Source organism: Oncorhynchus nerka, linkage group LG22, assembly GCF_034236695.1.
Source record: "Oncorhynchus nerka isolate Pitt River linkage group LG22, Oner_Uvic_2.0, whole genome shotgun sequence".
Taxonomy (NCBI): domain Eukaryota; kingdom Metazoa; phylum Chordata; class Actinopteri; order Salmoniformes; family Salmonidae; genus Oncorhynchus; species Oncorhynchus nerka.
This window is the reverse complement of record NC_088417.1, coordinates 75,137,607-75,164,755: the sequence shown is the minus strand read 5'-3', so window position 1 is coordinate 75,164,755 and position 27,149 is coordinate 75,137,607. Positions and strand designations below refer to the sequence as shown.

Here is a 27,149-nt window from a genome sequence, read left to right as displayed (position 1 = left end):
TTCTGTGGTTGGTTATAGCTGTCAGTTTGCCTTTTGCAGATTTCAAAACACAATTGTTGGAAAAACGTAAGCCTGCAGTTTGGAAAGCAAATGCCGACTGCTGAAAAGAGAAGACTAATCTGTCTGTAGAACCAATAGAAGAAAAAAATATCTCAACAACTCCCAATTTTTTGCTAATAGCAGCATTGTTTTTCAAAGTAGCTCATCTTGATATAAGCTCTTGACACGATGGGCGCATCAGCCATCACCATGAGTAGCCTTATGGCTTCATCTTCATCATTAGGTGAGTCAGTGTGCCACTGGACATGTTATTTAGTAGCCTACTGTAGCCTATGATATATATATAGGCTACTGTATATTTCTTCCTAATATTGTACAATCTGTGCAATAATACATTTTTTTAAGCCCCCTGAGCCTATGATTTCTTAAACCGGCTCTGTAGGCACTTTTATTCTCACCAACCTCAGTCCTACCACAGGCCTGAGCGGTTGAGAGCACTGTGCAGCCTCAAGTCCCCACAACGTCCTCCTTAGTGCCCCCTGGGTGAAGGCTGGGTAATGAATTGTAACCTGAGAAGGTCCTCTTGACCGACTGTCTGCCCCAACCTACAGTGTGAGGAGACTAGGCTGGGATATCTTTATTTAGTTAGTGAGGAGGAAAGAGGGAGGCCCAGCCCAGAAAGCAGTGGGGTTTGGGAAAAAGCAGGAAAAGCGTGCAACTGTAGAGGGCTATCAGCAAAACCCAATTATTTTGTCAAGCAAAGTGTGACGTTGATTGCTTGCTACCTCTCTGCAAGACTTTTACAAACATTTTAAATGTTCCTCTCTAGTGAACGTCAGCATCAAAGTGCACTAGGACATTACAGTAGGTGACTTCGTCTGTGACCTTACCGGGCTTAAAAAGATGACCCCTCAACAAAGCACTGGCTCCTACCCCAAAGTAAACCGCAATGAGTCAAGTATTCAAGAGAAGGTGAAGGTAAGTACTAATCATACTTCATTGTCATTAATGTTCTACAGTAGGTACTGTGCTATTTCAATTCACTGTGTGTGTGTGTGTGTGTGTGTGTGTGTGTGTGTGTGTGTGTGTGTGTGTGTGTGTGTGTGTGTGTGTGTGTGTGTGTGTGTGTGTGTGTGTGTGTGTGTGTGTGTCACTCCAGGACCTTGAGATGCTTCTTACGGAACCACTCCTTAGTTGCCCTGGCTGTGTGCCCTGCTGGAAGACCCAGCCACGACCCATCCTCAATGCTCTTACTGTGAGAAGGAGGTTGTTGGCCAAGACCTTGCGATACATGGCCCCATCCATCCTCCCCTCAATACGGTGCAGTCGTCCTGTCCCCTTTGCAGAAAAGCATCCCCAAAGAATGATGTTTCCACCTCCATGCTTCAAGGTTGGGATGGTGTTCTTGGGGTTCTACTCATCCTTCTTCTTCCTCCAAACACAGCGAGTGGAGTTTAGACCAAAAAGCTCTATTTTTGTCTCATCAGACCACATGACCTTCTCCCATTCCTCCTCTGGATCATCCAGATGGTCATTGACAAACTTCAGACGGGCCTGGACATGCGCTGGCTTGAGCAGGGGGACCTTGCGTGTGCTGCAGAATTTTAATCCATGACGGCATAGTGTGTTACTAATGGTTTTCTTTGAGACTGTGGTCCCAGCTCTCTTCAGGTCATTGACCAGGTCCTGCCGTGTAGTTCTGGGCTGATCCCTCACCTTCCTCATGATCATTGATGCCCCACGAGGTGAGATCTTGCATGGAGCCCTAGACCGAGGGTGATTGACCGTCATCTTGAACTTCTTCCATTTTCTAATAATTGCGCCAACAGTTGTTGCCTTCTCACCAAGCTGCTTGCCTATTGTCCTCTAGCCCATCCCAGCCTTGTACTCAGCTCTCTGGTCTTGGCCATTGTGGAGAGGTTGGAGTCTGTTTGATTGAGGGTGTGGACAGGTGTCTTTTATACAGGTAACGAGTTCAAACAGGTGCAGTTAATACAGGTAATGAGTGGAGAACAGGATGGCTTCTTAAAGAAAAACTAACAGGTCTGTGAGAGCCGGAATTCTTACTGGTTGGTAGGTGATCAAATACTTATGTCATGCAATAAAATGCAAATTAATTACATAAAAATCATACAATGTGATCTTCTGGATTTTCTGTCTCTCACAGTTGAAGTGTACCTATGATAAAAATTACAGACCTCTACATGCTTTGTAAGTAGGAAAACCTGTCAAATCGGCAGTGTATCAAATACTTGTTCTCCCCACTGTATATAGAGAGATGTGCAATACCATAGAAAACACTTGCACAGCACACAATACATAGCAAGTGAATCAATATTTATATTTTTGTGTCCATCCAAATGGATCAAGATATTGGACCCCACAGATTGTATAGCTCTATCACCATGGGCTAATAATACAGATGGTTGCATCTGTTTCCTTCCTCTGCTAGGCAGCTGTGGAGTGAAGGAAGCCCTCACCATCCTATCCCACATGTTGCTTTCCATCAGCTATGGACAAAACATGTTATTTATTTATGCAGTACTACAATTGCATTATATTGTACCGTATGAGATGCACTAACATAAGTTTCAATATACACTACCGGTCAAAAGTTTTAAAACTCATTCAAGGGTTTTTCTTTATTTTTTACTATTTTTTACATTGTAGAATAATAGTGAAGACATCAAACCTATGAAATAACACATATGGAATCATGTAGTAACTAAAAAAGTGTTGAACAAATATTCTGCAAAGTAGCCACCCTTTGCCTTGATAACAGCTTTGCACACTCTTGGCATTCTCTCATCCAGATTCACCTGGAATGCTTTTTCAACAGTCTTGAAGGAGTTCCCATATATGCTGAGCACTTGTTGGCTGCCATGCTAGTTAAGTTTGCCTATAAATAAATCACAGACAGTGTCACCAGCAAAGCATCCCAACACCATAACACCGCCTCCATGTTTTACGGTGGGAAATATACATGCGGAGATCATCCGTTCACCCCGCGTCTCACAAAGAACCAAAAATCTCCAATTTGGACTCCAGACCAAAGGACAGATTTCCGTAGGTCTAATGTCCATTGTTCGTGTTTCTTGGCCAAAGCAAGTCTCTTATTCTTATTGGTACCCTTTAGTAGTGGTTTCTTTGCAGCAATTCGACCAGTCTACTCTGAACAGTTGATGTTGAGATGTGTCTGTTACTTGAACTCTGTGAAGTATTTATTTGGGCTGCAATTTCTGAAGCTGGTAACTCTAATGAACTTATTCTCTGCACCAGAGGTAACTCTGGGTCTTCCATTCCTGTGGCGGTCCTCATGAGAGCCAGTTTCTTGATGGTTTTTGAGACTGCTCTTGAAGAAACTTTCAAAGTTCTTGAAATGTTCTGTATTGACTGACCTTCATGTCTTAAAGTAATGATGGACTGCCATTTCTCTTTGCTAATATGAGCTTTTCTTGCCATAATATAGACTTGGTCTTTTACCAAATAGTGCTATCTTCTATATACTTCTCCTACCTTGTCACAACACAACTGATTGGCTCAAACACATTAAGAAGGAAAGAAATTCCCTTTTAAGAAGGTACTTAATTGAAATGCATTGCAGGTGACTACCTCATGAAGCTGGTTGAGAGAATGCCAAGAGTGTGCAAAGCTGTCATCAAGGCAAAGGGTGGCTATTTGAAGAATCTCAAATGTAAAATATATTTTTGATTTTATGTTTTGTTGTTGTTTTGTAAATGTAAACCTTCTCTCATGTTCCATAGAATACTTTCAAGGTAGGGAATCATCTAATGTTGTTAATTTGGGTGAACTATCCCTTTACCAAGCCACTTTTGGCTCCAGGAATGAATGATTTGTTTATCTCATCCTTGATCGAAAAGTGTACGTTTTTTCTCACAGAAAATGAGGACACTTCAGCGAAAACACTGGCAAATCGGCCATGACCAAAGGCCTTCAGCAAACTGAAGGGCCACAGCAGGTCAGCTATATGAAGAGTACTGCCACTTACAGTGTCTGTCTGTCTGCCTGTCTGCCTGTCTGCCTGCCTGCCTGTCTGTCTGTCTGTCTGTCTGTCTGTCTGTCTGTCTGTCTGTCTGTCTGTCTGTCTGTCTGTCTGTCTGTTGTCACACTTGTCTCCAGGCTTGTTTCCCCTTTTTACTCATGCTATTTGTATTACCAGATCCATTTGTCTCATGTCAGTGACTGTTTGTGTTTACTCACTGTTCAGGCATAATCATGGTCTCATCTGACATAATAACAGTCTCATTTCCAGCCATTGTTATTGTTCCGTAATACAATACTTGTACTGCTGTCAGCTTTGCACAGACCCTGCTGCTGCATTTGCCATGAAAGCAAACTCGAAGCAGACTAGTGATAGACTTATGTTGTGATGAGTTATTGAACAACATCATGTCATACTTGATAAGGTATGTTTTGTTAGTATTCAGCAGAAGAATGCATACGGCCTATGGCTTGTGTGGTTTTCTGTACTGTCAGTTTCATCAATCTAGTTTCTCCAAAGACGTTTGTACTGCCCTTGAGATGTGCAGTGACTAACATTTTGTTTTCATGTTCAACTCTCCTGTCTTCTCCAAGCCCTGCTCTAGCTCACTGTCTCAGTGACGCATAATGCACACGGCACTCCACAGTCCCAAGGTCTGTAGCCCTGCCATCTGCAAAGAATTCCTGCCTTTATTTGGTCTCAGAGCTTCTCTATCATGGTAATGGCAGATAAACAGTGAGGGGTAACACAAACAGCCCCTTTGAAACACAGCATGTGGGGCTATTGCCATCTCCGATTAGCTCCTATAAAAACTGAAGAGAATTTAGTCTCTACCTAATTTTTGGTTGGCTTGGTTTACAAAAGATGGCTATCAATCCACACTTCATTCTGTAGACGACTGGATTCCCTCTCTGTGTCCTTTCTTGTCTCACAGTCATGTACAAACTAAGAACGTTTTCAAGGCAGATAACCATTACTGTAGTAGTACATCCTTTTGTATTTGCAGCAACAATCATAGTGATTTCAACATTGATACTAAATTAATCATTGTCATTTGACATGTTTGTGTGCTACTGGGAGCTCCGTTGTTGTTCCATTTCCCTTAGGCAAGTATTTGAGTTGTCAGATCAGACACAGTCATATTTGTTGGACATTGAATTATTTAATTAAAATGAAACTTAAATTAAACAGGCACTTATATACAACCGGTGCCCAGAAGCCATGCATTCCCATGAGTATCAGACATCTAAATGGTAAAATTATTCAAATATGTAACCCCTACAAAGAATGTAACCCCTGTGTGTTTTTTGTGCAATGTGATAAATGTATTGTAAATGCCTGTTTGATGGGAGACTCAAGGCAAAGTCACCCAAGGGGATTCAATTAAATTAAAAGTACAATTAACTGAATCATTGCCAGAGACATGATATCGCCTTTACAGAGTGGTTTTTGTCTTTAGGGATGGCGTCCCAGTCCCATCACCAAGAGCACGGCTGATCCAAAGCCTAACGTCCCAGAGTGCAGAGTTTGTGATGGAGGAGCACATGCAGCTCAGCACTGGACTGTAGACTCAAGAGAGGCACTTTTCAGTGACACACTCATCACTAAATCAAAGTTAGTCCTCAGCGTCTAAAAATAATGTCCACTTACTGAACAAGATGAATAGGAATAGATGCAAACTAACAATGGGATATTAGAAGTGAGCATTTTGTCCTTCATGTCAATTGTGCAGATTTGGATCATCTTAGGATGAGTGTGTTATGCAGGTGAGTGAGGACCCAACAGCGATTCAACAGAAACAGAGTCTTTTAATGTCCAAACAGGGAAAACATAAATCCTCAATCTTTACAGGAGATGTCCAAACAGGGAAAACATAAATCCTCAATCTTTACAGGAGATGTCCAAACAGGGAAAACATAAATCCTCTATCTTTGCAGGAGAGTCCTCCTTCTAGTAGTAGAGGAGAATTGCAGGGCTAGCGGCAACAGACTGCAGGTCCCTCTGGGTAGGCGCGGGCCGTAGAGGACAGAGACACCTGCTCACACGCAGCATCTGATGAAGAGGCAGATTACGACAGGACGGAACAAGGGCAAAGCAAACAAGAATCCGACAAGGACAGAAGCAGAAACAGAGAGAGAAATAGAGACTTAATCAGAGGGCAAAAGAGGAGACAGGTGTGAGAGAGTAAACGAGGTCGTTAGGAGAATGGGGAACAGCTGGGAGCAGGAACGGAACGATAGAGAGAGAGAGAGATAGTAACCTAATACGACCAGCAGGGGGAAACGAAGAGAAGAGAAAGCACAGGGACAAGACATAACATGACAGTACCCCCCCACTCACCGAGCGCCTCCTGGCGCACTCGAGGAGGAAACCTGGCGGCAACAGAGGAAATCATCGATCAGCGAACGGTCCAGCACGTCCCGAGATGGAACCCAACTCCTCTCCTCAGGACCGTAACCCTCCCAATCCACTAGGTACTGATGACCACGGCCCCGAGGACGCATGTCCATAATCTTCCGGACCCTGTAGATAGGTGCGCCCTCGACAAGGACGGGGGGAGGAGACGAACGGGGCGCGAAGAAAAGGCTTGACACAGGAGACATGGAAGACCGGGTGGACGCGACGAAGACGCGGAAGAAGAAGTCGCACTGCGACAGGATTAACGACCTGAGAAATACGGAACGGACCAATGAACCGCGGGGTCAACTTGCGAGAAGCTGTCATAAGGGGAAGGTTACGAGTGGAGAGCCATACTCTCTGACCGCGACAATACCTAGGACTCTTAGTCCTACGCTTATTAGCGGCTCTCACAGTCTGCGCCCTATAACGGCAAAGTGCAGACCTGACCCTCTTCCAGGTGCGCTCACAACGTTGGACAAAAGCCTGAGCGGAGGGGACGCTGGACTCGGCGAGCTGGGACGAGAACAGAGGAGGCTGGTACCCGAGGCTACTCTGAAAAGGAGATAGCCCGGTCGCAGACGAAGGAAGCGAGTTGTGAGCGTATTCTGCCCAGGGGAGCTGTTCTGCCCAAGACACAGGGTTTCGAAAGGAAAGACTGCGTAAGATGCGACCAATCGTCTGATTGGCCCGTTCTGCTTGACCGTTAGACTGGGGGTGAAAACCGGAAGAGAGACTGACGGAAGCCCCAATCAAACGGCAAAACTCCCTCCAAAATTGAGACGTGAATTGCGGACCCCTGTCCGAAACGGCGTCTGACGGAAGGCCATGAATTCTGAAAACATTCTCAATGATGATTTGTGCCGTCTCTTTAGCAGAAGGAAGCTTAGCGAGGGGAATAAAATGAGCCGCCTTAGAGAACCTATCGACAACCGTTAGAATAACAGTCTTCCCCGCTGACGAAGGAAGACCGGTAATAAAGTCTAAGGCGATGTGAGACCACGGTCGAGAGGGAATGGAAAGCGGTCTGAGACGGCCGGCAGGAGGAGAGTTACCGGACTTGGTCTGCGCGCAGTCCGAACAAGCAGCCACGAAACGACGCATGTCACGCTCCTGAGTGGGCCACCAGAAACGCTGGCGAATAGAAGCAAGCGTACCCCGAACGCCGGGATGGCCGGCTAACTTGGCAGAGTGAGCCCACTGAAGAACGGCCAGACGAGTAGGAACGGGAACGAAAATAAGGTTCCTAGGACAAGCGCGACGGAGTGTGAGTGAGTGCTTGCTTTACCTGCCTCTCAATTCCCCAGACAGTCAACCCGACAACACGCCCCTCAGGAGAATCCCCTCGGGGTCGGTGGAGGCTACTGAAGAACTGAAGAGACGGGACAAAGCATCAGGCTTGGTGTTCTTTGAGCCCGGACGATAAGAAATAACGAACTCGAAACGAGCGAAAAACAGCGCCCAACGAGCCTGACGCGCATTAAGTCGTTTGGCAGAACGGATGTACTCAAGGTTCTTATGGTCAGTCCAAACGACAAAAGGAACGTCGCCCCCCTCCAACCACTGTCGCCATTCGCCTAGGGCTAAGCGGATGGCGAGCAGTTCGCGGTTTCCCACATCATAGTTACGTTCCGACGGCGACGAGAAAAATACGCGCAAGGATGGACCTTATCGTCAGAATGGGAGCGCTGGGACAGAATGGCTCCCACGCCCACCTCTGACGCGTCAACCTCGACAATGAACTGTCTAGAGACGTCAGGTGTAACAAGGATAGGAGCGGATGTAAAACACTTCTTGAGGAGATCAAAAGCTCCCTGGGCGGAAACGGACCACTTAAAGCACGTCTTGACAGAAGTAAGGGCTGTGAGAAGAGCTGCCACCTGACCGAAATTACGAATGAAACGACGATAGAAATTCGCGAAACCGAGAAAGTGCTGCAGCTCGACACGTGACTTAGGGACGGGCCAATCACTGACAGCTTGGACCTTAGCGGAATCCATCTGAATGCCTTCAGCAGAAATAACAGAACCGAGAAATGTGATGGAGGAGACATGAAAAGCGCACTTCTCAGCCTTCACATAAAGACAATTCTCTAAAAGGCGCTGGAGGACACGTTGAACGTGCTGAACATGAATCTGGAGTGACGGTGAAAAAAAAAATCAGGATATCGTCAAGGTAAACGAAAACAAAGATGTTCAGCATGTCTCTCAGTACATCATTAACTAATGCCTGAAAGACAGCTGGAGCGTTAGCGAGACCGAACGGCAGAACCCGGTATTCAAAGTGCCCTAACGGAGTGTTAAACGCCGTTTTCCACTCGTCCCCCTCCCTGATGCGCAGGAGATGGTAAGCGTTACGAAGGTCCAACTTAGTGAAAAACCTGGCTCCCTGCAGGATCTCGAAGGCTGAAGACATAAGGGGAAGCGGATAACGATTCTTAACCGTTATGTCATTCAGCCCTTGATAATCCACGCAGGGGCGCAGGGTCCCGTCCTTTTTCTTAACAAAAACAAACCCCGCTCCGGCGGGAGAGGAGGAAGGGACTACGGTACCGGCGTCGAGAGCTACAGACAAATAATCTTCGAGAGCCTTACGTTCGGGAGCCGACAGAGAGTATAGTCTACCCCGGGGGGGAGTGGTACCCGGAAGGAGATCTATACTACAATCATACGACCGGTGAGGAGGAAGGGAGGTGGCCCTGGACCGACTGAAGACCGTGCGCAGATCATGATATTCCTCCGGCACCCCTGTCAAATCACCAGGCTCCTCCTGTGAAGAGGGGGCAGAAGAAACAGGAGGGATAGCAGACATTAAACATTTCACATGACAAGAGACGTTCCAGGAGAGGATAGAATTACTAGACCAATTAATAGAAGGATTATGACACACTAGCCAGGGATGGCCCAAAACAACAGGTGTAAAAGGTGAACGAAAAATCAAAAAAGAAATGGTTTCGCTATGATTACCAGAGACAGTGAGGGTTAAAGGTAGCGTTTCACGCTGAATCCTGGGAGAGGACTACCATCCAAGGCGAACATGGCCGTGGGCTCCCTAACTGTCTGAGAGGAATGTCATGTTCCCGAGCCCAGGCTTCGTCCATAAAACAGCCCTCCGCCCCAGAGTCTATCAAGGCACTGCAGGAAGCTGCCGAACCGGTCCAGCGTAGATGGACTGACAAGGTAGTACAGGATCTTGAAGGAGAGACCTGAGTAGAAGCGCTCACCAGTAGCCCTCCGCTTACTGATGAGCCCTGGCTTTTACTGGACATGAAATGACAAAATGACCAGCGGAACCGCAATAGAGACAGAGGCGGTTGGTGATTCTCCGTTCCCTCTCCTTAGTCGAGATGCGAATACCCCCCAGCTGCATGGGCTCAGCACCTGAGCCAGTGGAGGAAGATGGTAGTGATGCGGAGAGGGGGGAAACGGATAATGCGAGCTCTCTTCCATGAGCTCGGTGACGAAGATCTACCCGTCGTTCTATGCGAATAGCGAGTTCAATCAAAGAATCCACGCTGGAAGGAACCTCCCGGGAGAGAATCTCATCCTTTACCTCCGCGTGGAGACCCTCCAGAAAACGAGCGAGCAACGCCGGCTCGTTCCAGTCACTGGAGGCAGCAAGAGTGCGAAACTCTATAGAGTAATCCGTTATGGATCGATTACCTTGACGTAGGGAAGACAGGGCCCTGGAAGCTTCTTTCCCAAAAACTGAACGATCAAAAACCCGTATCATCTCCTCCTTAAAGTTCTGATACTGGTTAGTACACTCAGCCCTTGCCTCCCAGATTGCCGTGCCCCACTCACGAGCCCGTCCAGTAAGGAGAGATATGACGTAGGCGATACGAGCTGTACCCCTGGAGTACGTGTTGGGCTGGAGAGAGAACACAATATCACACTGGGTGAGGAACGAGCGGCATTCAGTGTGGTCCCCAGAGTAACACGGTGGGTTATTAATTCTGGGCTCCGGAGACTCGGAAGCCCTGGAAGTAGCCGGTGGATCGAGGCGGAGATTGTGAATGTTTCGAAAGGGCGGAGACTTGGGCGGCCAGGGTCTCAACGGCATGTCGAGCAGCAGACAATTCCTGCTCGTGTCTGCCTAGCATCGCTCCCTGGATCTCGACGGCTGAGTAGAGAGGATCCGAAGTCGCTGGGTCCATTCTTGGTCGGATTCTTCTGTTATGCAGGTGAGTGAGGACCCAACAGCGATTCAACAGAAACAGAGTCTTTTTAATGTCCAAACAGGGAAAACATAAATCCTCAATCTTTACAGGAGATGTCCAAACAGGGAAAACATAAATCCTCTATCTTTGCAGGAGAGTCCTCCTTCTAGTAGTAGAGGAGAATTGCAGGGCTAGCGGCAACAGACTGCAGGTCCCTCTGGGTAGGCGCGGGCCGTAGAGGACAGAGACACCTGCTCACACGCAGCATCTGATGAAGAGGCAGATTACGACAGGACGGAACAAGGGCAAAGCAAACAAGAATCCGACAAGGACAGAAGCAGAAACAGAGAGAGAAATAGAGACTTAATCAGAGGGCAAAAGAGGAGACAGGTGTGAGAGAGTAAACGAGGTCGTTAGGAGAATGGGGAACAGCTGGGAGCAGGAACGGAACGATAGAGAGAGAGAGAGATAGTAACCTAATACGACCAGCAGGGGGAAACGAAGAGAAGAGAAAGCACAGGGACAAGACATAACATGACAGAGTGGGGCACTAATTTAATATATATATATATATACATATAATGTGTAATTGATGATTGCAATTACTATTGTATTTTGTCCTGGTAGATAGCTGATAGTGGTTTATCTACCCTGTTGTCTTGCAGGTCTTCCTCAAGCCTCAAACTGAAGGAGAGTGTGAGGCTGTGTGAGATGTGGTTGGGTTCTTGAATTGAAGAGGATGATGAGAGAACTGACCTCAAAGAACTCCTTTGTCATTGGCTGGCGTACCATCAATTACGTGGTGACTCTCAGGTAGGCTACTCCAATCATTAAAATCAATTTTTCAATTGCCAGAAAAATAGATTAAAATTAACTTGGGGGGGAAAAAAGATGACATTTGTTTTCCCAATCAGTTCATCTGAGGCAAAGGAGAAATGGCTTTCATCTTTACAACAGTAAGGAAATACTTACAAAACCCAGGTGTACAATATAAAAATTACTTCTGAAATTAAATGTTGACACTTAGGACAAAAAAAGTGTTATCTAGAACCTAAAAGGGTTATTCGGCTGTCCCTATAGGGGAACCCTTTGGAGAACCCTTTTTGGTTCTAGGTAAAAACCCTTTTGGGTTCTATTTTGGGTTCTATCACAGAGGTTCTACATGGAACACAAAAGGGTTCTACCTGGAACTAAAAAGTGTTATCCTATGGGACATCAGAAGAACCCTGTTGGAACAATTGTTTCTAAGAGTGTAGGATTATGTATCTACCTGATGCAGGCACATTAAGATGTCAGACATGTATAGCACTAATATATGCCTATTTGCCACAGGCACATCGCCAAATCCAAGAAAGTGGAATATCCCAGCAATCTAACCATGAAGGTTGTTCTCATAAATATTGGAACTAGTGCAATGGTAAGGGAATTCACTCATCTACAACTACTGCTGCTTATCCTATGCTTATTGACCATTTCCCTCAAATCTTTCAATTCTAAATGATATACATTGAATGAATGTATGACTTTTCCTAGTTAACATGACATTGATTCAAGTAACCTCAGACAATATTTTCCAATTCTATAAGAATATGAAGGAAGTATCTGTGTTTTGTGTTAATGTAGACAACTGTGAATGTGGACAATAAAGACGAAGTTGACAAAGTACACAGGATCTTCACCCAACAGTTAAGACTCACTGTGAGTTGTTGACACTAGTTAATGTAGTCATTATGTCTTAGCTCTATTATTAGATGTAATCCATATTTTTGCTGTATGGATATTCTGTTTGTATTATGTATTAACAAAAAAAATACTAGCATTATATAATAAAATATATATATAATAATATAATAATATATATATTTTTTTTAAATATATTTTTTCAAGTTGAAGATAATCATGCATGACCTAGACCAGGGTTCTCCAACCCTGTTCCTGGAGAATCAGGTGCGCTAGATTAGGGTTGGAGCGAAAACCTACAGGACAGTAGATCTCCTGAAACAGGGTTGGAGAGCCCTGACCTAGACTCAATCTCTCCAAGCTCTGCAATGTTACACCTGTTGCAACATGTTTAATTAAGTTATTCGTTTTTTAAGGTTTGCTCTTTAGAGTTCAGATCATTCTCCGCTACCACTAGCCTACATCTTTACTCATAGATCTTTAGAGTAAGCCAGAAGAGTTACCACTAGCCTACATCTTTACTCATAGATCTTTAGTGTAGGCCAGAAGAGTATCACAAGAGGAACAAGAATAAATGACAACGTTTTCTGGTCTCAAATTGCATTTCCTGTCTCTGACCATTCCTGGGGGTGTAGATATCGCTGAGTTTCCTTTCTTCCTCCTAAACATAATTGTATTTTTCTATTCCCACAGGGCAGACCCACTGACTACCGGCTCTGGGTTGTCTCAGGGAGAGAGGAAGCCCCATGCCCTCTTATTGGTGAGGAAATGTGTCAGAACTATCACTTTGCCCTGAAACACACCTCCAAACACAGTCAGGATGTAGGCACACTTGACTTGGCTCTGGTTTTACACCATAGTGTTTCTATGTAGGCAAGGGATTACCCAAAGCAGACTAATATTTCAGTTGGGCAGGTTTTCGGTCCGTACTCATCCTTGGTGTGTTCACATGTAGGGTTTATGACTTGAAACTGTAATCTGGCGACATGGCTACAGGAGCCTCTCTAGAAAGCCAAGGCATATTTAAGAATCTGATAAAAAGGATTCATGGAATGAATGCCTCATACAACTGCATGCTATTCTGTCTAAAGGGCACATACAGTACCTCATTGTCTCAAGTCAATACGGGTAGAAAATAATATAATTTAGTACCCTGAGAATTGTAGGTGATCTCAGTTCAAAAGAAAATTGCAAAGGATTGGTAAGACTGCAACCATGTTTATCTAATATTTGCTTTAAGCCCATGTAAATATAAGGGGCGTGTGATTCAACATGTTTCTAGCATCATTTAATTGCTCCTTTAAATTCTCAACTCCTTGCCTTTTGACTCCTTCCCATTCCTTTCAATTTTGTTGGTTTATTTGAATAGATAGTAAGCTGATGACAGATTACCAGGCCGGACTCAAACCTACTGTGACAGTGGTACACACATGTACCAGGAGCAACAGCACTAACCACTTGACCATATAGGCCACATCATCATTCATGATTAAACAGAAATGGTAGAAGCAGTGACTGAATGCATTCTCCAATTCTACACAAAAACCTAATTTGATCAGATCCACATGTGTCATGTCTGTCAGGTCATGAGCATCCCTTCAGTATTATCCTAAACTCCTTGAGGGAAACAGACTGCCAAGTCTCAGCAGTCACCAACAACATAGATGGGAGCCTCTACCTTGATCACCTTCTCAAAGATGCTTCCGGCCCAAACTTCATCCTCAGGCTAAAGGCTGATGTGGGAGGACTTGGCCGAGCAGGTGAATCCTTTATTAACTTTCAATGAGAGAGCGAGAGAGAGCGAGAGAGAGAGAGAGAGAGAGAGAGAGATAGGCTAGCATATATTGATTTTTAACAAGTTCCATTGATATACACAACAGGAATAGAAAATACCATTTTCAATAGTGCATTTTGTTGAATGTTTTCTACTTTTTACACATCAATTATCTCACCCTCTTTACGGATGTGGTTGACATGGAGATAGTAAATCACTTCCTGTCACGCTATTACATCTAGTTCTATAGACGTTATCGGAATCTGCTTCCTGTAATTTGGATAATTAGTGTTTTAAATGTGCCATAGCTTGTTGGAGGTATAGCACACAGTCTCTCTGTCTTAACACAACATTGTGGGAAAAAATTATACAAATAATTTTATAACTAAGCTTTTTGCTGCTCTTTAAAATTAGTAATGTTTTCTCAAATGCCAAATAAATATTTCTGCCAGGTCATTTTGTATGCACCGATGTGAAAGGTATATCTGAAAAAACGTGTATGGTGATTTATCTGCATTGTGCCTTTTAAGGGTGTTTTCAGCAGCTGCCTTGTAATGCAAACGTTCTCTAAGAAACTATTTATGGCAAGACTCATGTATTTTACTTTTTCCACCAGCCATCAATGCTCACATCCATGTCTTCTCATGTATGCCTTTGTAGCTGTATTGTCCCTGTCTGTATCTGCGTACCCCAAAAACAAGGTTCATCAATGGTTCTTTGCTAAGGTGATGGTTCTATGTGCAACCATAATGACTCTTTCTTCTTTAAATTATAATTAACATGTAGGAACAGAGGCTCATTTCAGGCTTCAAACATAAATATATAAAACTGTATTTTTTTGTGAAGAATCAACAAGTGGGACACAATCATGAAGTGGAACGACATTTATTGGATATTTCAAACTTTTTTAACAAATCAAAAACTGAAAAATTGGGCGTGCAAAATTATTCAGCCCCTTTACTTTCAGTGCAGCAAACTCTCTCCAGAAGTTCAGTGAGGATCTCTGAATGATCCAATGTTGACCTAAATGATTAATGATGATAAATACAATCCACCTGTGTGTAATCAAGTCTCCGTATAAATGCACCTGCACTGTGATAGTCTCAGAGGTCCGTTAAAAGCGCAGAGAGCATCATGAAGAACAAGGAACACACCAGGCAGGTCCGAGATACTGTTGTGAATAAGTTTAAAGCCGGATTTGGATACAAAAAGATTTCCCAAGCTTTAAACATCCCAAGGAGCACTGTGCAAGCGATAATATTGAAATGGAAGGAGTATCAGACCACTGCAAATCTACCAAGACCTGGCCGTCCCTCTAAACTTTCAGCTCATACAAGGAGAAGACTGATCAGAGATGCAGCCAAGAGGCCCATGATCACTCTGGATGAACTGCAGAGATCTACAGCTGAGGTGGGAGACTCTGTCCATAGGACAACAATCAGTCGTATATTGCACAAATCTGGCCTTTATGGAAGAGTGGCAAGAAGAAAGCCATTTCTTAAAGATATCCATAAAAAGTGTTGTTTAAAGTTTGCCACAAGCCACCTGGGAGACACACCAAACATGTGGAAGAAGGTGCTCTGGTCAGATGAAACCAAAATTGAACTTTTTGGCAACAAGGCAAAACGTTATGTTTGGCGTAAAAGCAACACAGCTCATCACCCTGAACACACCATCCCCACTGTCAAACATGGTGGTGGCAGCATCATGGTTTGGGCCTGCTTTTCTTCAGCAGGGACAAGGAAGATGGTTAAAATTGATGGGAAGATGGATGGAGCCAAATACAGGACCATTCTGGAAGAAAACCTGATGGAGTCTGCAAAAGACCTGAGACTGGGACGGAGATTTGTCTTCCAACAAGACAATGATCCAAAACATAAAGCAAAATCTACAATGGAATGATTCAAAAATAAACATATCCAGGTGTTAGAATGGCCAAGTCAAAGTCCAGACCTGAATCCAATCGAGAATCTGTGGAAAGAACTGAAAACTGCTGTTCACAAATGCTCTCCATCTAACCTCACTGAGCTCGAGCTGTTTTGCAAGGAGGAATGGGAAAAAATGTCAGTCTCTCGATGTGCAAAACTGAGCAAAAGGTGGCGCTACAAAGTATTAACTTAAGGGGGCTGAATAATTTTGCACGCCCAATTTTTCAGTTTTTGATTTGTTAAAAAAGTTTGAAAAATCCAATAAATGTCGTTCCACTTCATGATTGTGTCCCACTTGTTGTTGATTCTTCACAAAAAAATACAGTTTTATATCTTTATGTTTGAAGCCTGAAATGTGGCAAAAGGTCGCAAAGTTCAAGGGGGCCGAATACTTTCGCAAGGCACTGTATATGGTATATGTTCACAACTCTAAGCTCAAAAATCTTAACAGATCATCAAAATGGCTCATGTTTCAAACCCCCAAGCACATTTTCAATTGACTGAGTACAACAAACAAAATTAAAGTCACTTGTTCACTGCACCAACTGACTCTTTCAATTTGGACACAGTTTCAATCTAAGTCTCTACTTTACAAAATGCAAAACTCAATTTACCTTTGATATGATTTTCTTGTCATTTGTTAAAAATATAATTAAATATCACTTAATTAAACTGATCAAAACTGATAACTACTGAACCAAAACTAAGTAGTGCCTAGTTAATGCACAGTACCAGTCAAAGGTTTGGACACACCAACTCATTCAAGAGTTTTTCTTTATTTGAACTATTTTCTACTTAATAATAGTGAAGACATCAAAACTATGAAATAACACATATGGAATCATGTAGTTACCAAAAAGGTGTGAAACAAATATTCTTCAAAGTAGCCACCCTTTGCTTTGAAGACTGCTTTGCACACTCTTGGCATTCTCTCAACAAGCTTTACCTGGAATGCTTTTCCAACAGTCTTGAAGAAGTTCTCGTACATGTTGAACACTTGTTGGCTGCTTTTCCTTCACTCAGCGGTCCAACTCATCCCAAACCATCTAATTTGGGTTGAAGTCAGGTGATTGTGGAGGCCAGGTCATCTGATGCAGCACTCCATCACTCTCCTTCTTGGTCAAATAGCCCTTACACAGCCTAGAGGTGTGTTGGGTCATTGTCCTTTTGAAAGACAAATGAGCGTATACCAGATGGGATGATGTATCGCTGTATAATGCTGTGGTAGCCATGCTGGTTAAGTGTGCCTTGAATAAATCTCTGACAGTGTAACCAGCAATGCACCACCCCCACACTATCACACCTCCTACTCCATGCTTCACGGTGGGAACCACACATGAGGAGATCATCCATTCACCTACTCTGCGTCTCACAAAGACCCGGTGGTTGGAACCAAAAATACATTTGGACTTGTCAGACCAAAGGACAGATTTCCACAGGTCTAATGTCCATTGCCCGTGTTTCTTGGCCTAACCAAGTCTCTTATTCTTATTGGTGTCCCTTAGTAGTGGTTTCTTTTCAGCAATTCGACCATGAAGGCCTGATTCACGCAGTCTCCTCTGAACAGTTGATGTTGAGATGTGTCTGTTACGTGAACTCTGTGAAGCATTTATTTGGGCTGCAATTTCTGAGCCTGGTAACTCTAATGAACTTATCCTCTGCAGCAGAGGTAACTCTGGGTCTTCCTTTCCTGTGGCGGTCCCATTGAGAGCGCTGGATGGTTTTTGCGAAAGTTCTTGAAATTTTCCGGATTGACTGACCTTCGTGTCTTAAAGTATTGATGGACTGTCCTTTCTCTTTGCTTATTTGAGCTATTCTTGCCATAATATGGACTCTGTCTTTTACCAAATAGGGCTATCTTCTGTAAACCCCCCTACCTTGTCACAACACAGCTACTTGGCTCAAACGCATTAAGAAGGAAAGAAATTCCACAAATTAACTTTTAACAAGGCACATCGGTTAATTGAAATCCATTCCATGTGACTACCTCATGAAGCTGGTTGAGAGAGTGCCAAGAGTATGCAAAGCTGTCATCAAGGCTTTTGACTGGTACTGTATACACAGTTTTTTTCAATAATTTTGTTGCAATTTTCATGTATGTAATTTTCAAGTATGTGGTACATTTTCACAACTCAAAGCACAAAAATCCAAACAGATCATCTAAGTATTCACTTGACTTTTGATGTGATTTTCTTGTAATTTGTTAACAATACTGCTGAATTAAAAAATATATATATATATTATAGTCAAATACTGTATGGAAATGATATTTACCATCTACTATTCTTTCTATTCAGGACAAAATAACAGTTATTGTATATTTTGCTATTGGATTAAATGATAGTTAAAGTGACTAAATGGTGAGCCTATCATTACATGACTTATTGGTGACTAAACAAAATATAACTCTCATGGCGCCCCCGGCATCTCTTTTATCCACACGCACTGATTTGGCTGATAAATACTTTGTTGAGAGAAAATGTACATGAGATGATTGTGATATGTTGTTTTCTCACCTATCTATCTTAAGATGAATGCAGTAATTGTAAGTTGCTGCGAAATAGAGTGTCTACTGAATGGCTTAAATGTAATATTCTCATGGTATTTCATAGAAAACTTTTATTTTGCAGGGGTGAAAGATGTGTGAAGGTCCTGAACATAAAATAGGGAGCATTACAAGGGTTATCAGTTTAGAATTTTGTACTTCGAGGTTTAATAATATACCACTTACATCTAAAGAATGTGCCAAAGGGATTGAAAAAAAAACGTTGAATACGGCCAGCAACAGTGTCTTCCTACAATTCTACACATTTTCCCATGGGGGGAAGAGAAAAATTTGGTAAGGCCTTGTGTCTCAATTAATACTTATCCGGGATCGGTGTCCCTCCCATGGGACAGTTGTAGGCTAATGCGGCTAGCATGAGGTTGAATGTATCAAGAACATTTCCCAGGACATAGACATATCTGATATTGGCAGAAAGCTTTACAGTAGATATTACAATTAAATAATACCATGCTATTGTTTGAGGTGAGTGCACAATTTTGAACATGAAAAGTTATTTTAATAAACAAATTAGGCACTTTAAAAATATATAGATATTTTTTATTTTACCCCCCTTTTTCTCCCCAATTTCATGGTATCCAATTGTTGGTAGTTACTATCTTGTCTCATCGCTACAACTCCCATAAGGGCCTGGGAGAGACGAAGGTCGAAAGCCATGCGTACTCCGAAACACAACCCAACCAAGCCGCACTGCTTCTTAAGCGCGCATCCAACCCGGAAGCCAGCCGCACCAAGGAGGAAACACCGTGCACCTGGCGACCTGGTTAGCGTGCACTGCGCCCGGCCCGCCACAGGAGTCGCTAGTGCGAGATGAGACAAGGATATCCCTACCGGCCAAAGCCTCCCTAACCCGGACGACGCTAGGCCAATTGTGCATCGCCCCATGGACCTCCCGGTCGCAGCCGGCTGCGACAGAGCCTGGGCTCGAACCCAGAGTCTCTGGTGGCACAGCCTTAGACCACTGCGCCACCCGGGAGGCCTAAATTAGGCACATTTTGAACAGAAATACAGTGGTTCATTGGATCGGTCTAAAACTTTGCACATACACTGCTGCCATCTGGTAGCCAAAATCTAAATTGCACCTGGGCTGGAAAAATACATTATGGCCTTTCTCTTGCATTTCAATGATGATGGTACAAGAAAATACAAAATAATGTTTGTTTTTTCTTTGTATTATCTTCTACACTATCTATTGTTTTATATTCTCCTACATTCCTTTCACATTTCCACAAACTTCAAAGTGTTTCCTTTCAAATGGTACCAAGAATATACATATCCTTGCTTCAGGGCCTGTGCTAGAAGCAGTTAGATTTGGCTATGTCATTTTAGGCTATTTTTTTAATTTTTTATTAAAAGGGGGCAGATCCTTAAGAGTTTTTTAAGAACTGTTGTCTAAATGAGTGGTTCTCAAACTTCTTTTCTCTCTCATCAAACCTTTTTTCTCCTTCATCAATCTACACACAATAGACCCTTTACTCAGTACTTTGTTGAAGCACCTTTGGCAGCGATTACAGCATAGAGCCTTCTTGGGTATGACACTATAAACTTGGCACAGCTGTATTTGTGGAGTTTCTCCCATTTTTCTCTGCAGATCCTCTCAAGCTCTGTCAAGTTGGATGGGGAGTGTTGCTCACAGCTATTTTCAGGTCTCTCCAGAAATGTTAGTTTGTGTTCAAGCCCCGGCTCTGGCTGGACCACTCAAGGACATTCAGAGACATGTCCCAAAGTCACTCCTGTGTTCTCTTGGCTGTGTGCTTAGGGTCAGGGTCCTGTTGGAAGGTGAACCTTCACCCCGGTCTGAGGTCCTGAGCGCTCTGGAGCATGTTTTCATCAAGGATCTCTCTATCTTTGCTCCGTTCATCTTTGCCTCGATCCTAACTAGTCTTCCAGTCCCTGCCCCTAAAACATCCCCACAGCATGATTCTGCCACCACCATGCCATAGGGATGGTGCCAGGTTTCCTCCAGACGTGACGCTTAGCATTCAGGCCAAAGAGTTCAATCTTGGTTTCATCAGACCAGAGAATCTCATGGTTTGAGAGTCTTTAGGTGCCTTTTGGCAAACTCCAAGTGGGCTGTCATGTGCCTTTTACTGAGGAGTGGCCATTCTACCACAGCTGGACAAGATGGAAACGAAAAGTGACAGTGCGCACCGAGCAAGAGAGGCCACGGACAGACAAAGCTGAAACTTCACTGCTTGACATGTATGATGAAGTCCTGGTTGAGAATGAAATGACTGAACAAATGAACAACAAAACAGCACAGCAAGTAAGTGAAAGAAATAGGTTTTGATTATGATTTACTGGTAATGGGGACATACGTAAATGCCAACAAAATAACTTTTTGGTCTGTGTGTGTGTGTGTGTGTGCGTGTGCGCGTGTGCGTGTGTGTGTGTGTGTGTGTGTGTAACCTTTATTTAACTAGGCAAGTCAGTTAAGAAAAAATTCTTACAAACCCAGACGACGCCAATTGTACGACGCCCTATGGGACTCCCAATCACGGCCAGATGTGATACAGCCTGGATTCGTATCAGGGACTGTAGTGACACCTCTTGCACTGAGATGCAGTTCCTTAGAGCGCTGCGTCCATGTGTGTGTTAACTATTTAACTGTACTAGAATGCTTAAAAGGCCGCTAAAATTTTAAATATCAGTTATCGGTATCAATATTGTTTTTTGGGGTAAGGAAAATATTGGATATCGGTATCGGCCAAAATTATGTATCGGTGCATCACTAGATATTTTATAAGTACCATAAATCATCTTCAATAATTAATTAATTACTTTTTTCTCTGTATTTTGTACACGGAGAAATAAATGAATTAAGATGATTATGGTGTAATAAAATATCCATAGAGTACTATTGTGTGCTGACCATGTCTTTCACTATGGACTATAAGGATCCACCTCTGAAAAATAATATGAGAGTGAGCATTTAACTATTATTCTATTTGATAAATATAGTCAAATATATAATATTTTATTTAAGGCTTCAATGAAACACACAAATGCAAGAATGCATCCTATTACCAATAACAGGGGGGTAATCATGTCTTGGTGGTATGATCTTTAACGCTCTGCAATTTTCTCACTCTTCATTATTCATGATTAATTCAGGATTATCTGTAGTCATGGTAGCATCCAAATTAATATAGAAGTGTTTAGAAATGTATTATGTTCTTATTTACAATAACAGTGACTCCAAAATTACACAATGCATTATTTAGTATTAATTTCTATTGGGCACAAAATAATCTTAAACACAACCAAAACACACTGCAAATCCATCCAACAAGTTTATAGAGTCACAAGCTTGATGTACTTAATGCGTGCTAGGAATATGGGACCAAATACTACACTTTTGACTACTTTATTTATAAGGATATTTACATATGTCAATCATTTTGACCCCTACCTTTTTGAGAAAAACAATTATTACCTGTTAAACGAAATCTTTCTTTTAGCAATTGTATTGGTATTAATATAATTTCCCTTTTTTTAGCATACAATTGCTCAGTATTGTTTTATACAGTCATTTTTGCTCATCTTTATCAAGGGTGTCGGTAATTTCGGACCCCACTGTATATGCTGAATTTGTCAGTTCGTATTTGGTACTGCTTTTGGAATAGGCTTCATTTTCCATCTATTCTGCAGCTTACTGCTAAAATGATCATTTTAAAGAGCAACATGATGTCAAGGCTAAGAAATGCATTAAGTTTAATTTGCAGAGGACCAAAAACAGTCTACGTGGTACATTGTTGTCTACAACACAATTTGGCCTACACAATTGTTATGCCAATTAAACGTCAGCACATTGATCTAGTATTTGACATTTGTGCTGATGTGAAACATCACCAAGATAAAAATTTAAAAAACAGTCCTCAAGAGTTCTAAACACATCAACACATCAAAGTTGTTTCTGTGTAAGTTGGAATAATATACAGTGCCTTGCGAAAGTATTCGGCCCCCTTGAACTTTGCGACCTTTTGCCACATTTCAGGCTTCAAACATAAAGATATAAAACTGTATTTTTTTGTGAAGAATCAACAACAAGTGGGACACAATCATGAAGGGGAACGACATTTATTGGATATTTCAAACTTTTTTAACAAATCAAAAACTGAAAAATTGGGCGTGCAGGTTGCAGCTCTCGTTCAACATCTCATTGAAAACACCCCAGCCATTTTTGGTGTAGATGTTAAGTGCATTTTTACTGAGCCAAAGAAGGAACAAGGAACTGCAGAGGATGTCATGGGTGAGATCTATATTAGATAAGTGTTTCTACACTATTTTAGCATTTCCATGGTAACCATGTGTTCTCATTTGGATATTTTTGTGCTTTTTCTTTCAGTGGAGTCTTACCAGCAGGTCGACTCGTCTGATTATTGGGACTGAGAGAAGCAAGAAGGACTTCACTCTCCTAACAGGGAACGTTTTTCCTGCCATTGGAGAAACTGGTCTTGAAAGAGATTTTGGGGCTTCTGAATGAGGTTGACTCCTTGAAAAAGCAACATGTGACTGAGGACAGTGCTTATAGCTGTGGGAATCTAGACTTAATGTCTTCCCTCTCCAGTAGGTCTATCTGCTCCCTGATGGGGACACAACGTTTTTGCTCAGCCCGCTGCTCCTCAGAGCCCATTGTGTGTCTAAGCTCCCCCCGGTTGGGGTCCCACAGCCAGCTCTACACTCTTGTCGCCCGCCAGTCCAGTTGCGATGCAGCAGTGATGTGTGGCCGTGCAGACCACTCCCAACACACACACACAAATCCCACACTAAGGGGCTACTAAAGTGGGACAGCAGCCCCAGGGTAGGTGGCAGCAAGTCTAGGTATGCCTTCTGGAGGTCCCCTCATGTAGCCTCGAGGTTCTGGCACCTTGCCCAGAGGCTGGCCGTGTCCAACAGGTCCAGTTTCTCCAGCCTGTCCTCCACAGGCACCTCTCCATCTACCTCCTCTCTGAGCTCCAAAGACAGCGCCTTCTCCTTCTGCACCGACTCTGTGTCCTCTCCCAACGAGCCCAACTCCCTCCCCTTCCTGTTCGGCATGTCGGCACGGTTACGCCCTCTCACTCCAGACACCACAAAGACATTTACAAAAGATTGGAGCATGACATTCCCAGTGGCAGTTGCTCAGGCACCCAAGGATTTGGATGGGTATAATTGGTCTGATGAGAGAAAGGGAGACTAGAAGCATTGCCATTCTATTAGCATTCAGAATAGAGAAGACCACCAGATGCTCACCCAAAGCCTCTGTAGTTTAAAAGGTGAGTATATTCAAAGCCCTGTCTCTCAACCAGACAGTGAAAGGATTCTCTCTGATTGGAGAGGGGAGCAGGTGCACCAGAGCCAGAAGGATAAAGTGTTCAAGTTGTCAGAGTCAAAAGGACAGACCAAAGAAACATCCATTGCACACATACAGCTGAGAAATAAAAAAAACTGTCTGTCAAGAAGGAAGAGGTAAAGGGGACGAAAATTGCATTTTACACCTCCTCTAACAGAATGCTGGTGAATAAACAGTCTGATCAATCTGTGGAACAGTGTGGAGTCTCTCTGGTATCTGACACAGGGAGAGAACATCAGGAAAATGGGGAACTGCTGGCCCAAAGTGTGCAGCTCCACATACCCCAGACAGTGTCCTATGGTCAAAACACTCCACTGGTCCTGCAGTCTGTGTCAACCAGACAATTTGCAAATAACAAGAAAGGATCAAAGGCCAAAACAGATATTCACCTTGGTGAAGTGGTCCCTGAACAGTTGGGTGGTGGGTGCACTCCTCTCTCCCACACATCATCTAAAACTCATGCCAAAACTGCAAGCACAATCAGCCAAAAGACTGCAAGCACAATCAGCCACAATACTGCAAGCACAATCAGCCACAAGACTGCAAGCACAATCAGCCAAAATACTGCAAGCACAATCAACCACAAGACTGCAAGCACAATCAGCCAAAAGACTGCAAGCACAATCCGCCACAATACTGCAAGCACAATCAGCCACAAGACTGCAAGCACAATCAGCCACAAGACTGCAAGCACAATCAGCCACAAGACTGCAAGCACAATCAGCCACAAAACCGCATGTGCAATCAGCCACTCTATTAGAATAAAACTGCAAGCAACTGTCAGAAATACTGTGAGAGAATACTTCAACTCAAGTGACAGCAAGAATGGCCACTTAGATGCAAAACGGAACAAAAAGAGCTCCTCCAGGGGCAAAATAAAATGTTGGAACCAACAGAAAATGCCACAAAGCGATCACATGGTGAGGAGTTGTCTGATTGTTAATGCTCATTGTTTGGTGTTTTGTAATGGGCTGTCAGAATGTAGATCATCCTGGGTTATTTCACCCCCCTCTTTGTGTGTATTTTTTGCGAAATTATAAATTAAGTCAATGAAGGATCCCACTGGGAATAGACATCAGTTCAAAGTCTAATTTTGATTAACTTTAAGTTGATTAACTTTAAGTTAACTTTAAGTTGTCATCTAAGGTGAATTCAACGTGAAATCAAGAAAACATTTCACCATGTCATTGGATTTAGGTAAAAAAAAATAGGGTGAAAAAATTACGAAAATATCTTATATTGATGACTTTTTGCAAATCCAATCAGTTTTTACACATGGATTCAACATCATCACATTTCATTTTTAGGTTGAAATTATGTGGAAACAACATTGATTCAACCAGTTTTTGCCCAGTTGGATGGTGCAGATTGAATGCAGGCACTCAAACCACTCAGACAGAGCACTTCCTCCAAATGATCATTGTTTGTTTTTATGTATGTTTTATCCTAGAACTGTAACTTTGAACAATAATCATATGTAGCGTTAACCTTCATATCAACGTGTGTGTGTGCGTGTATGTGTGTGTGTGTGTGTGTGTGTGTGTGCGTGTGTGTGGGGGGGGGGGGGGGGGATTTGCACCTCTTCACACCTGTACGAGCTTATGTTGATGGCACCACTGATAATAAATCAAGTTAGCCCTAAACATCTCTGAATCTCTGAGTATGTTTTCCCATGCCTTCTCAGTTCTAGGGTCCTAGGCATAATGTTTCCTTTTATTTCTTTATTGAGTTTATTTATTGAGTTTATTTGAGCAAGGACAATCAGAAGCAGTACACTTGAGAAAATATGTGTTGTATCAGATTTAGCTAGCAGCTCATTTCCATCTGCAGTTCCAGGGCAGGTTAATATCAAAACAAGAAAACATTATGAAGCCAGCAGGCTGGATGCCTTGTTACAGAGCTACAAACAATGATTTGTAACACTTAACTTACTATTTCTAATTACAGAAATGACTTCTAAAGGCATGCTACTTTAGGCAATGGCCCGCTGCTGGCAGTATTTTCTTTTTAATGCTATGTACCGTTAACATGTAATTGCTACAACTGATTCTACAACCGAACCTACTTCAAGCTAGTTGATTGATAGGGCAAAGGGTAGTGATATGTTCCTGAGTGATATGTTCCTGGGGATGTTTGATTATTATTAGACTTCGTACAATAGGTGCGAGGGGCAGCAAGTTAAATGAAGGATCACTGGCTGCCTTTAGATCCCACAGCGTCCCTCAACTATTGGGGCACTTGGACAGTCATACCATCCATCCACTTCTGCACTGTCACATGACAACCAAGATGGGACCTGTCAATCAGAAGCAGATTAAAAGGCTCAGACATATAGTTTCAGAAGCAGATTAGGCTCAGACAGATCGTTTCAGAGCATTTACATAGACAACTTCAGATTTGTTTTACTGAATTACTGAATTTACTGCAACCTGTTGCTTCTACGTCAGTTCAGCAGTCAGGCCCTGTCTGGAGTAAATCAAGAAAATGTGTGTGTGCTTGTTTTGCTTGAGCCTTGATCATGTATGTAAATCATAACATTTCGACAAGCAAACACATGTAAATTGTTTATGTAACCTAGTACCATCATCTTTGAAATGCAAGAAAAAGGCCATAGTGTATTATTCCAGCCCAGGTACAATTAAGATTTTAGCCACTAGATGGTATAGGTGTATGTGCAAAGCTTTTTTTGGTACCATCATCTTTGAAATGCAAGAGAAAGGCCATAATGTATTATTCCAGCCCAGGTACAATTTAGATTTTAGCCACTAGATGGTATAGGTGTATGTGCAAAGCTTTAAACTGATCCAATGAACCATTTCATTTCTGTTTAAAATGTTGTATCAAGAGTGCCCAAATGTGCCTAATTTGTTAATTAGTAACTTTTCATGTTCAAAATTGTGCACTCTCCTCAAACAATAGCATGGTATTATGTCAGTGTAATAGCTACTGTAAAATGGACAGTGCAGTTAGATTAACAAGAACGTAAGTTTTCTGCCAATATCAGATATGTCTATGTCCTGGGAAATGTTCCTGTTACTTACAACATCATGCTAATCGCATAAGCCTACGTTAGCCCAACCGTCCCATGGAAGGGACACCGATCCCGAAGAAGATTCATTAATAGATATCATCCTGACCAACTTTCCCTCTAAATACACCTCTGCTGTCTTCAAACAGGATCTCAGCGATCACTACCTCATTGCCTGAGTGCGTAATGGGTCCGCAGTCAAACAACCACCCCTCATCACTATCAAATGCTCTCTAAAACACTTCAGCAAGCAGGCCTTTCTAATCAACCTGGCCCGGGTAT

At 42.9% G+C, this 27,149-nt stretch overlaps 1 pseudogene; it reads left to right on the top strand.

Annotated features, from left to right (window-relative positions):
* The first annotated feature begins 903 nt into the window (after positions 1–903).
* LOC135563712 (uncharacterized) lies at positions 904–25,374 on the top strand (annotated as a pseudogene).
* The last annotated feature ends 1,775 nt before the right edge of the window (positions 25,375–27,149 follow it).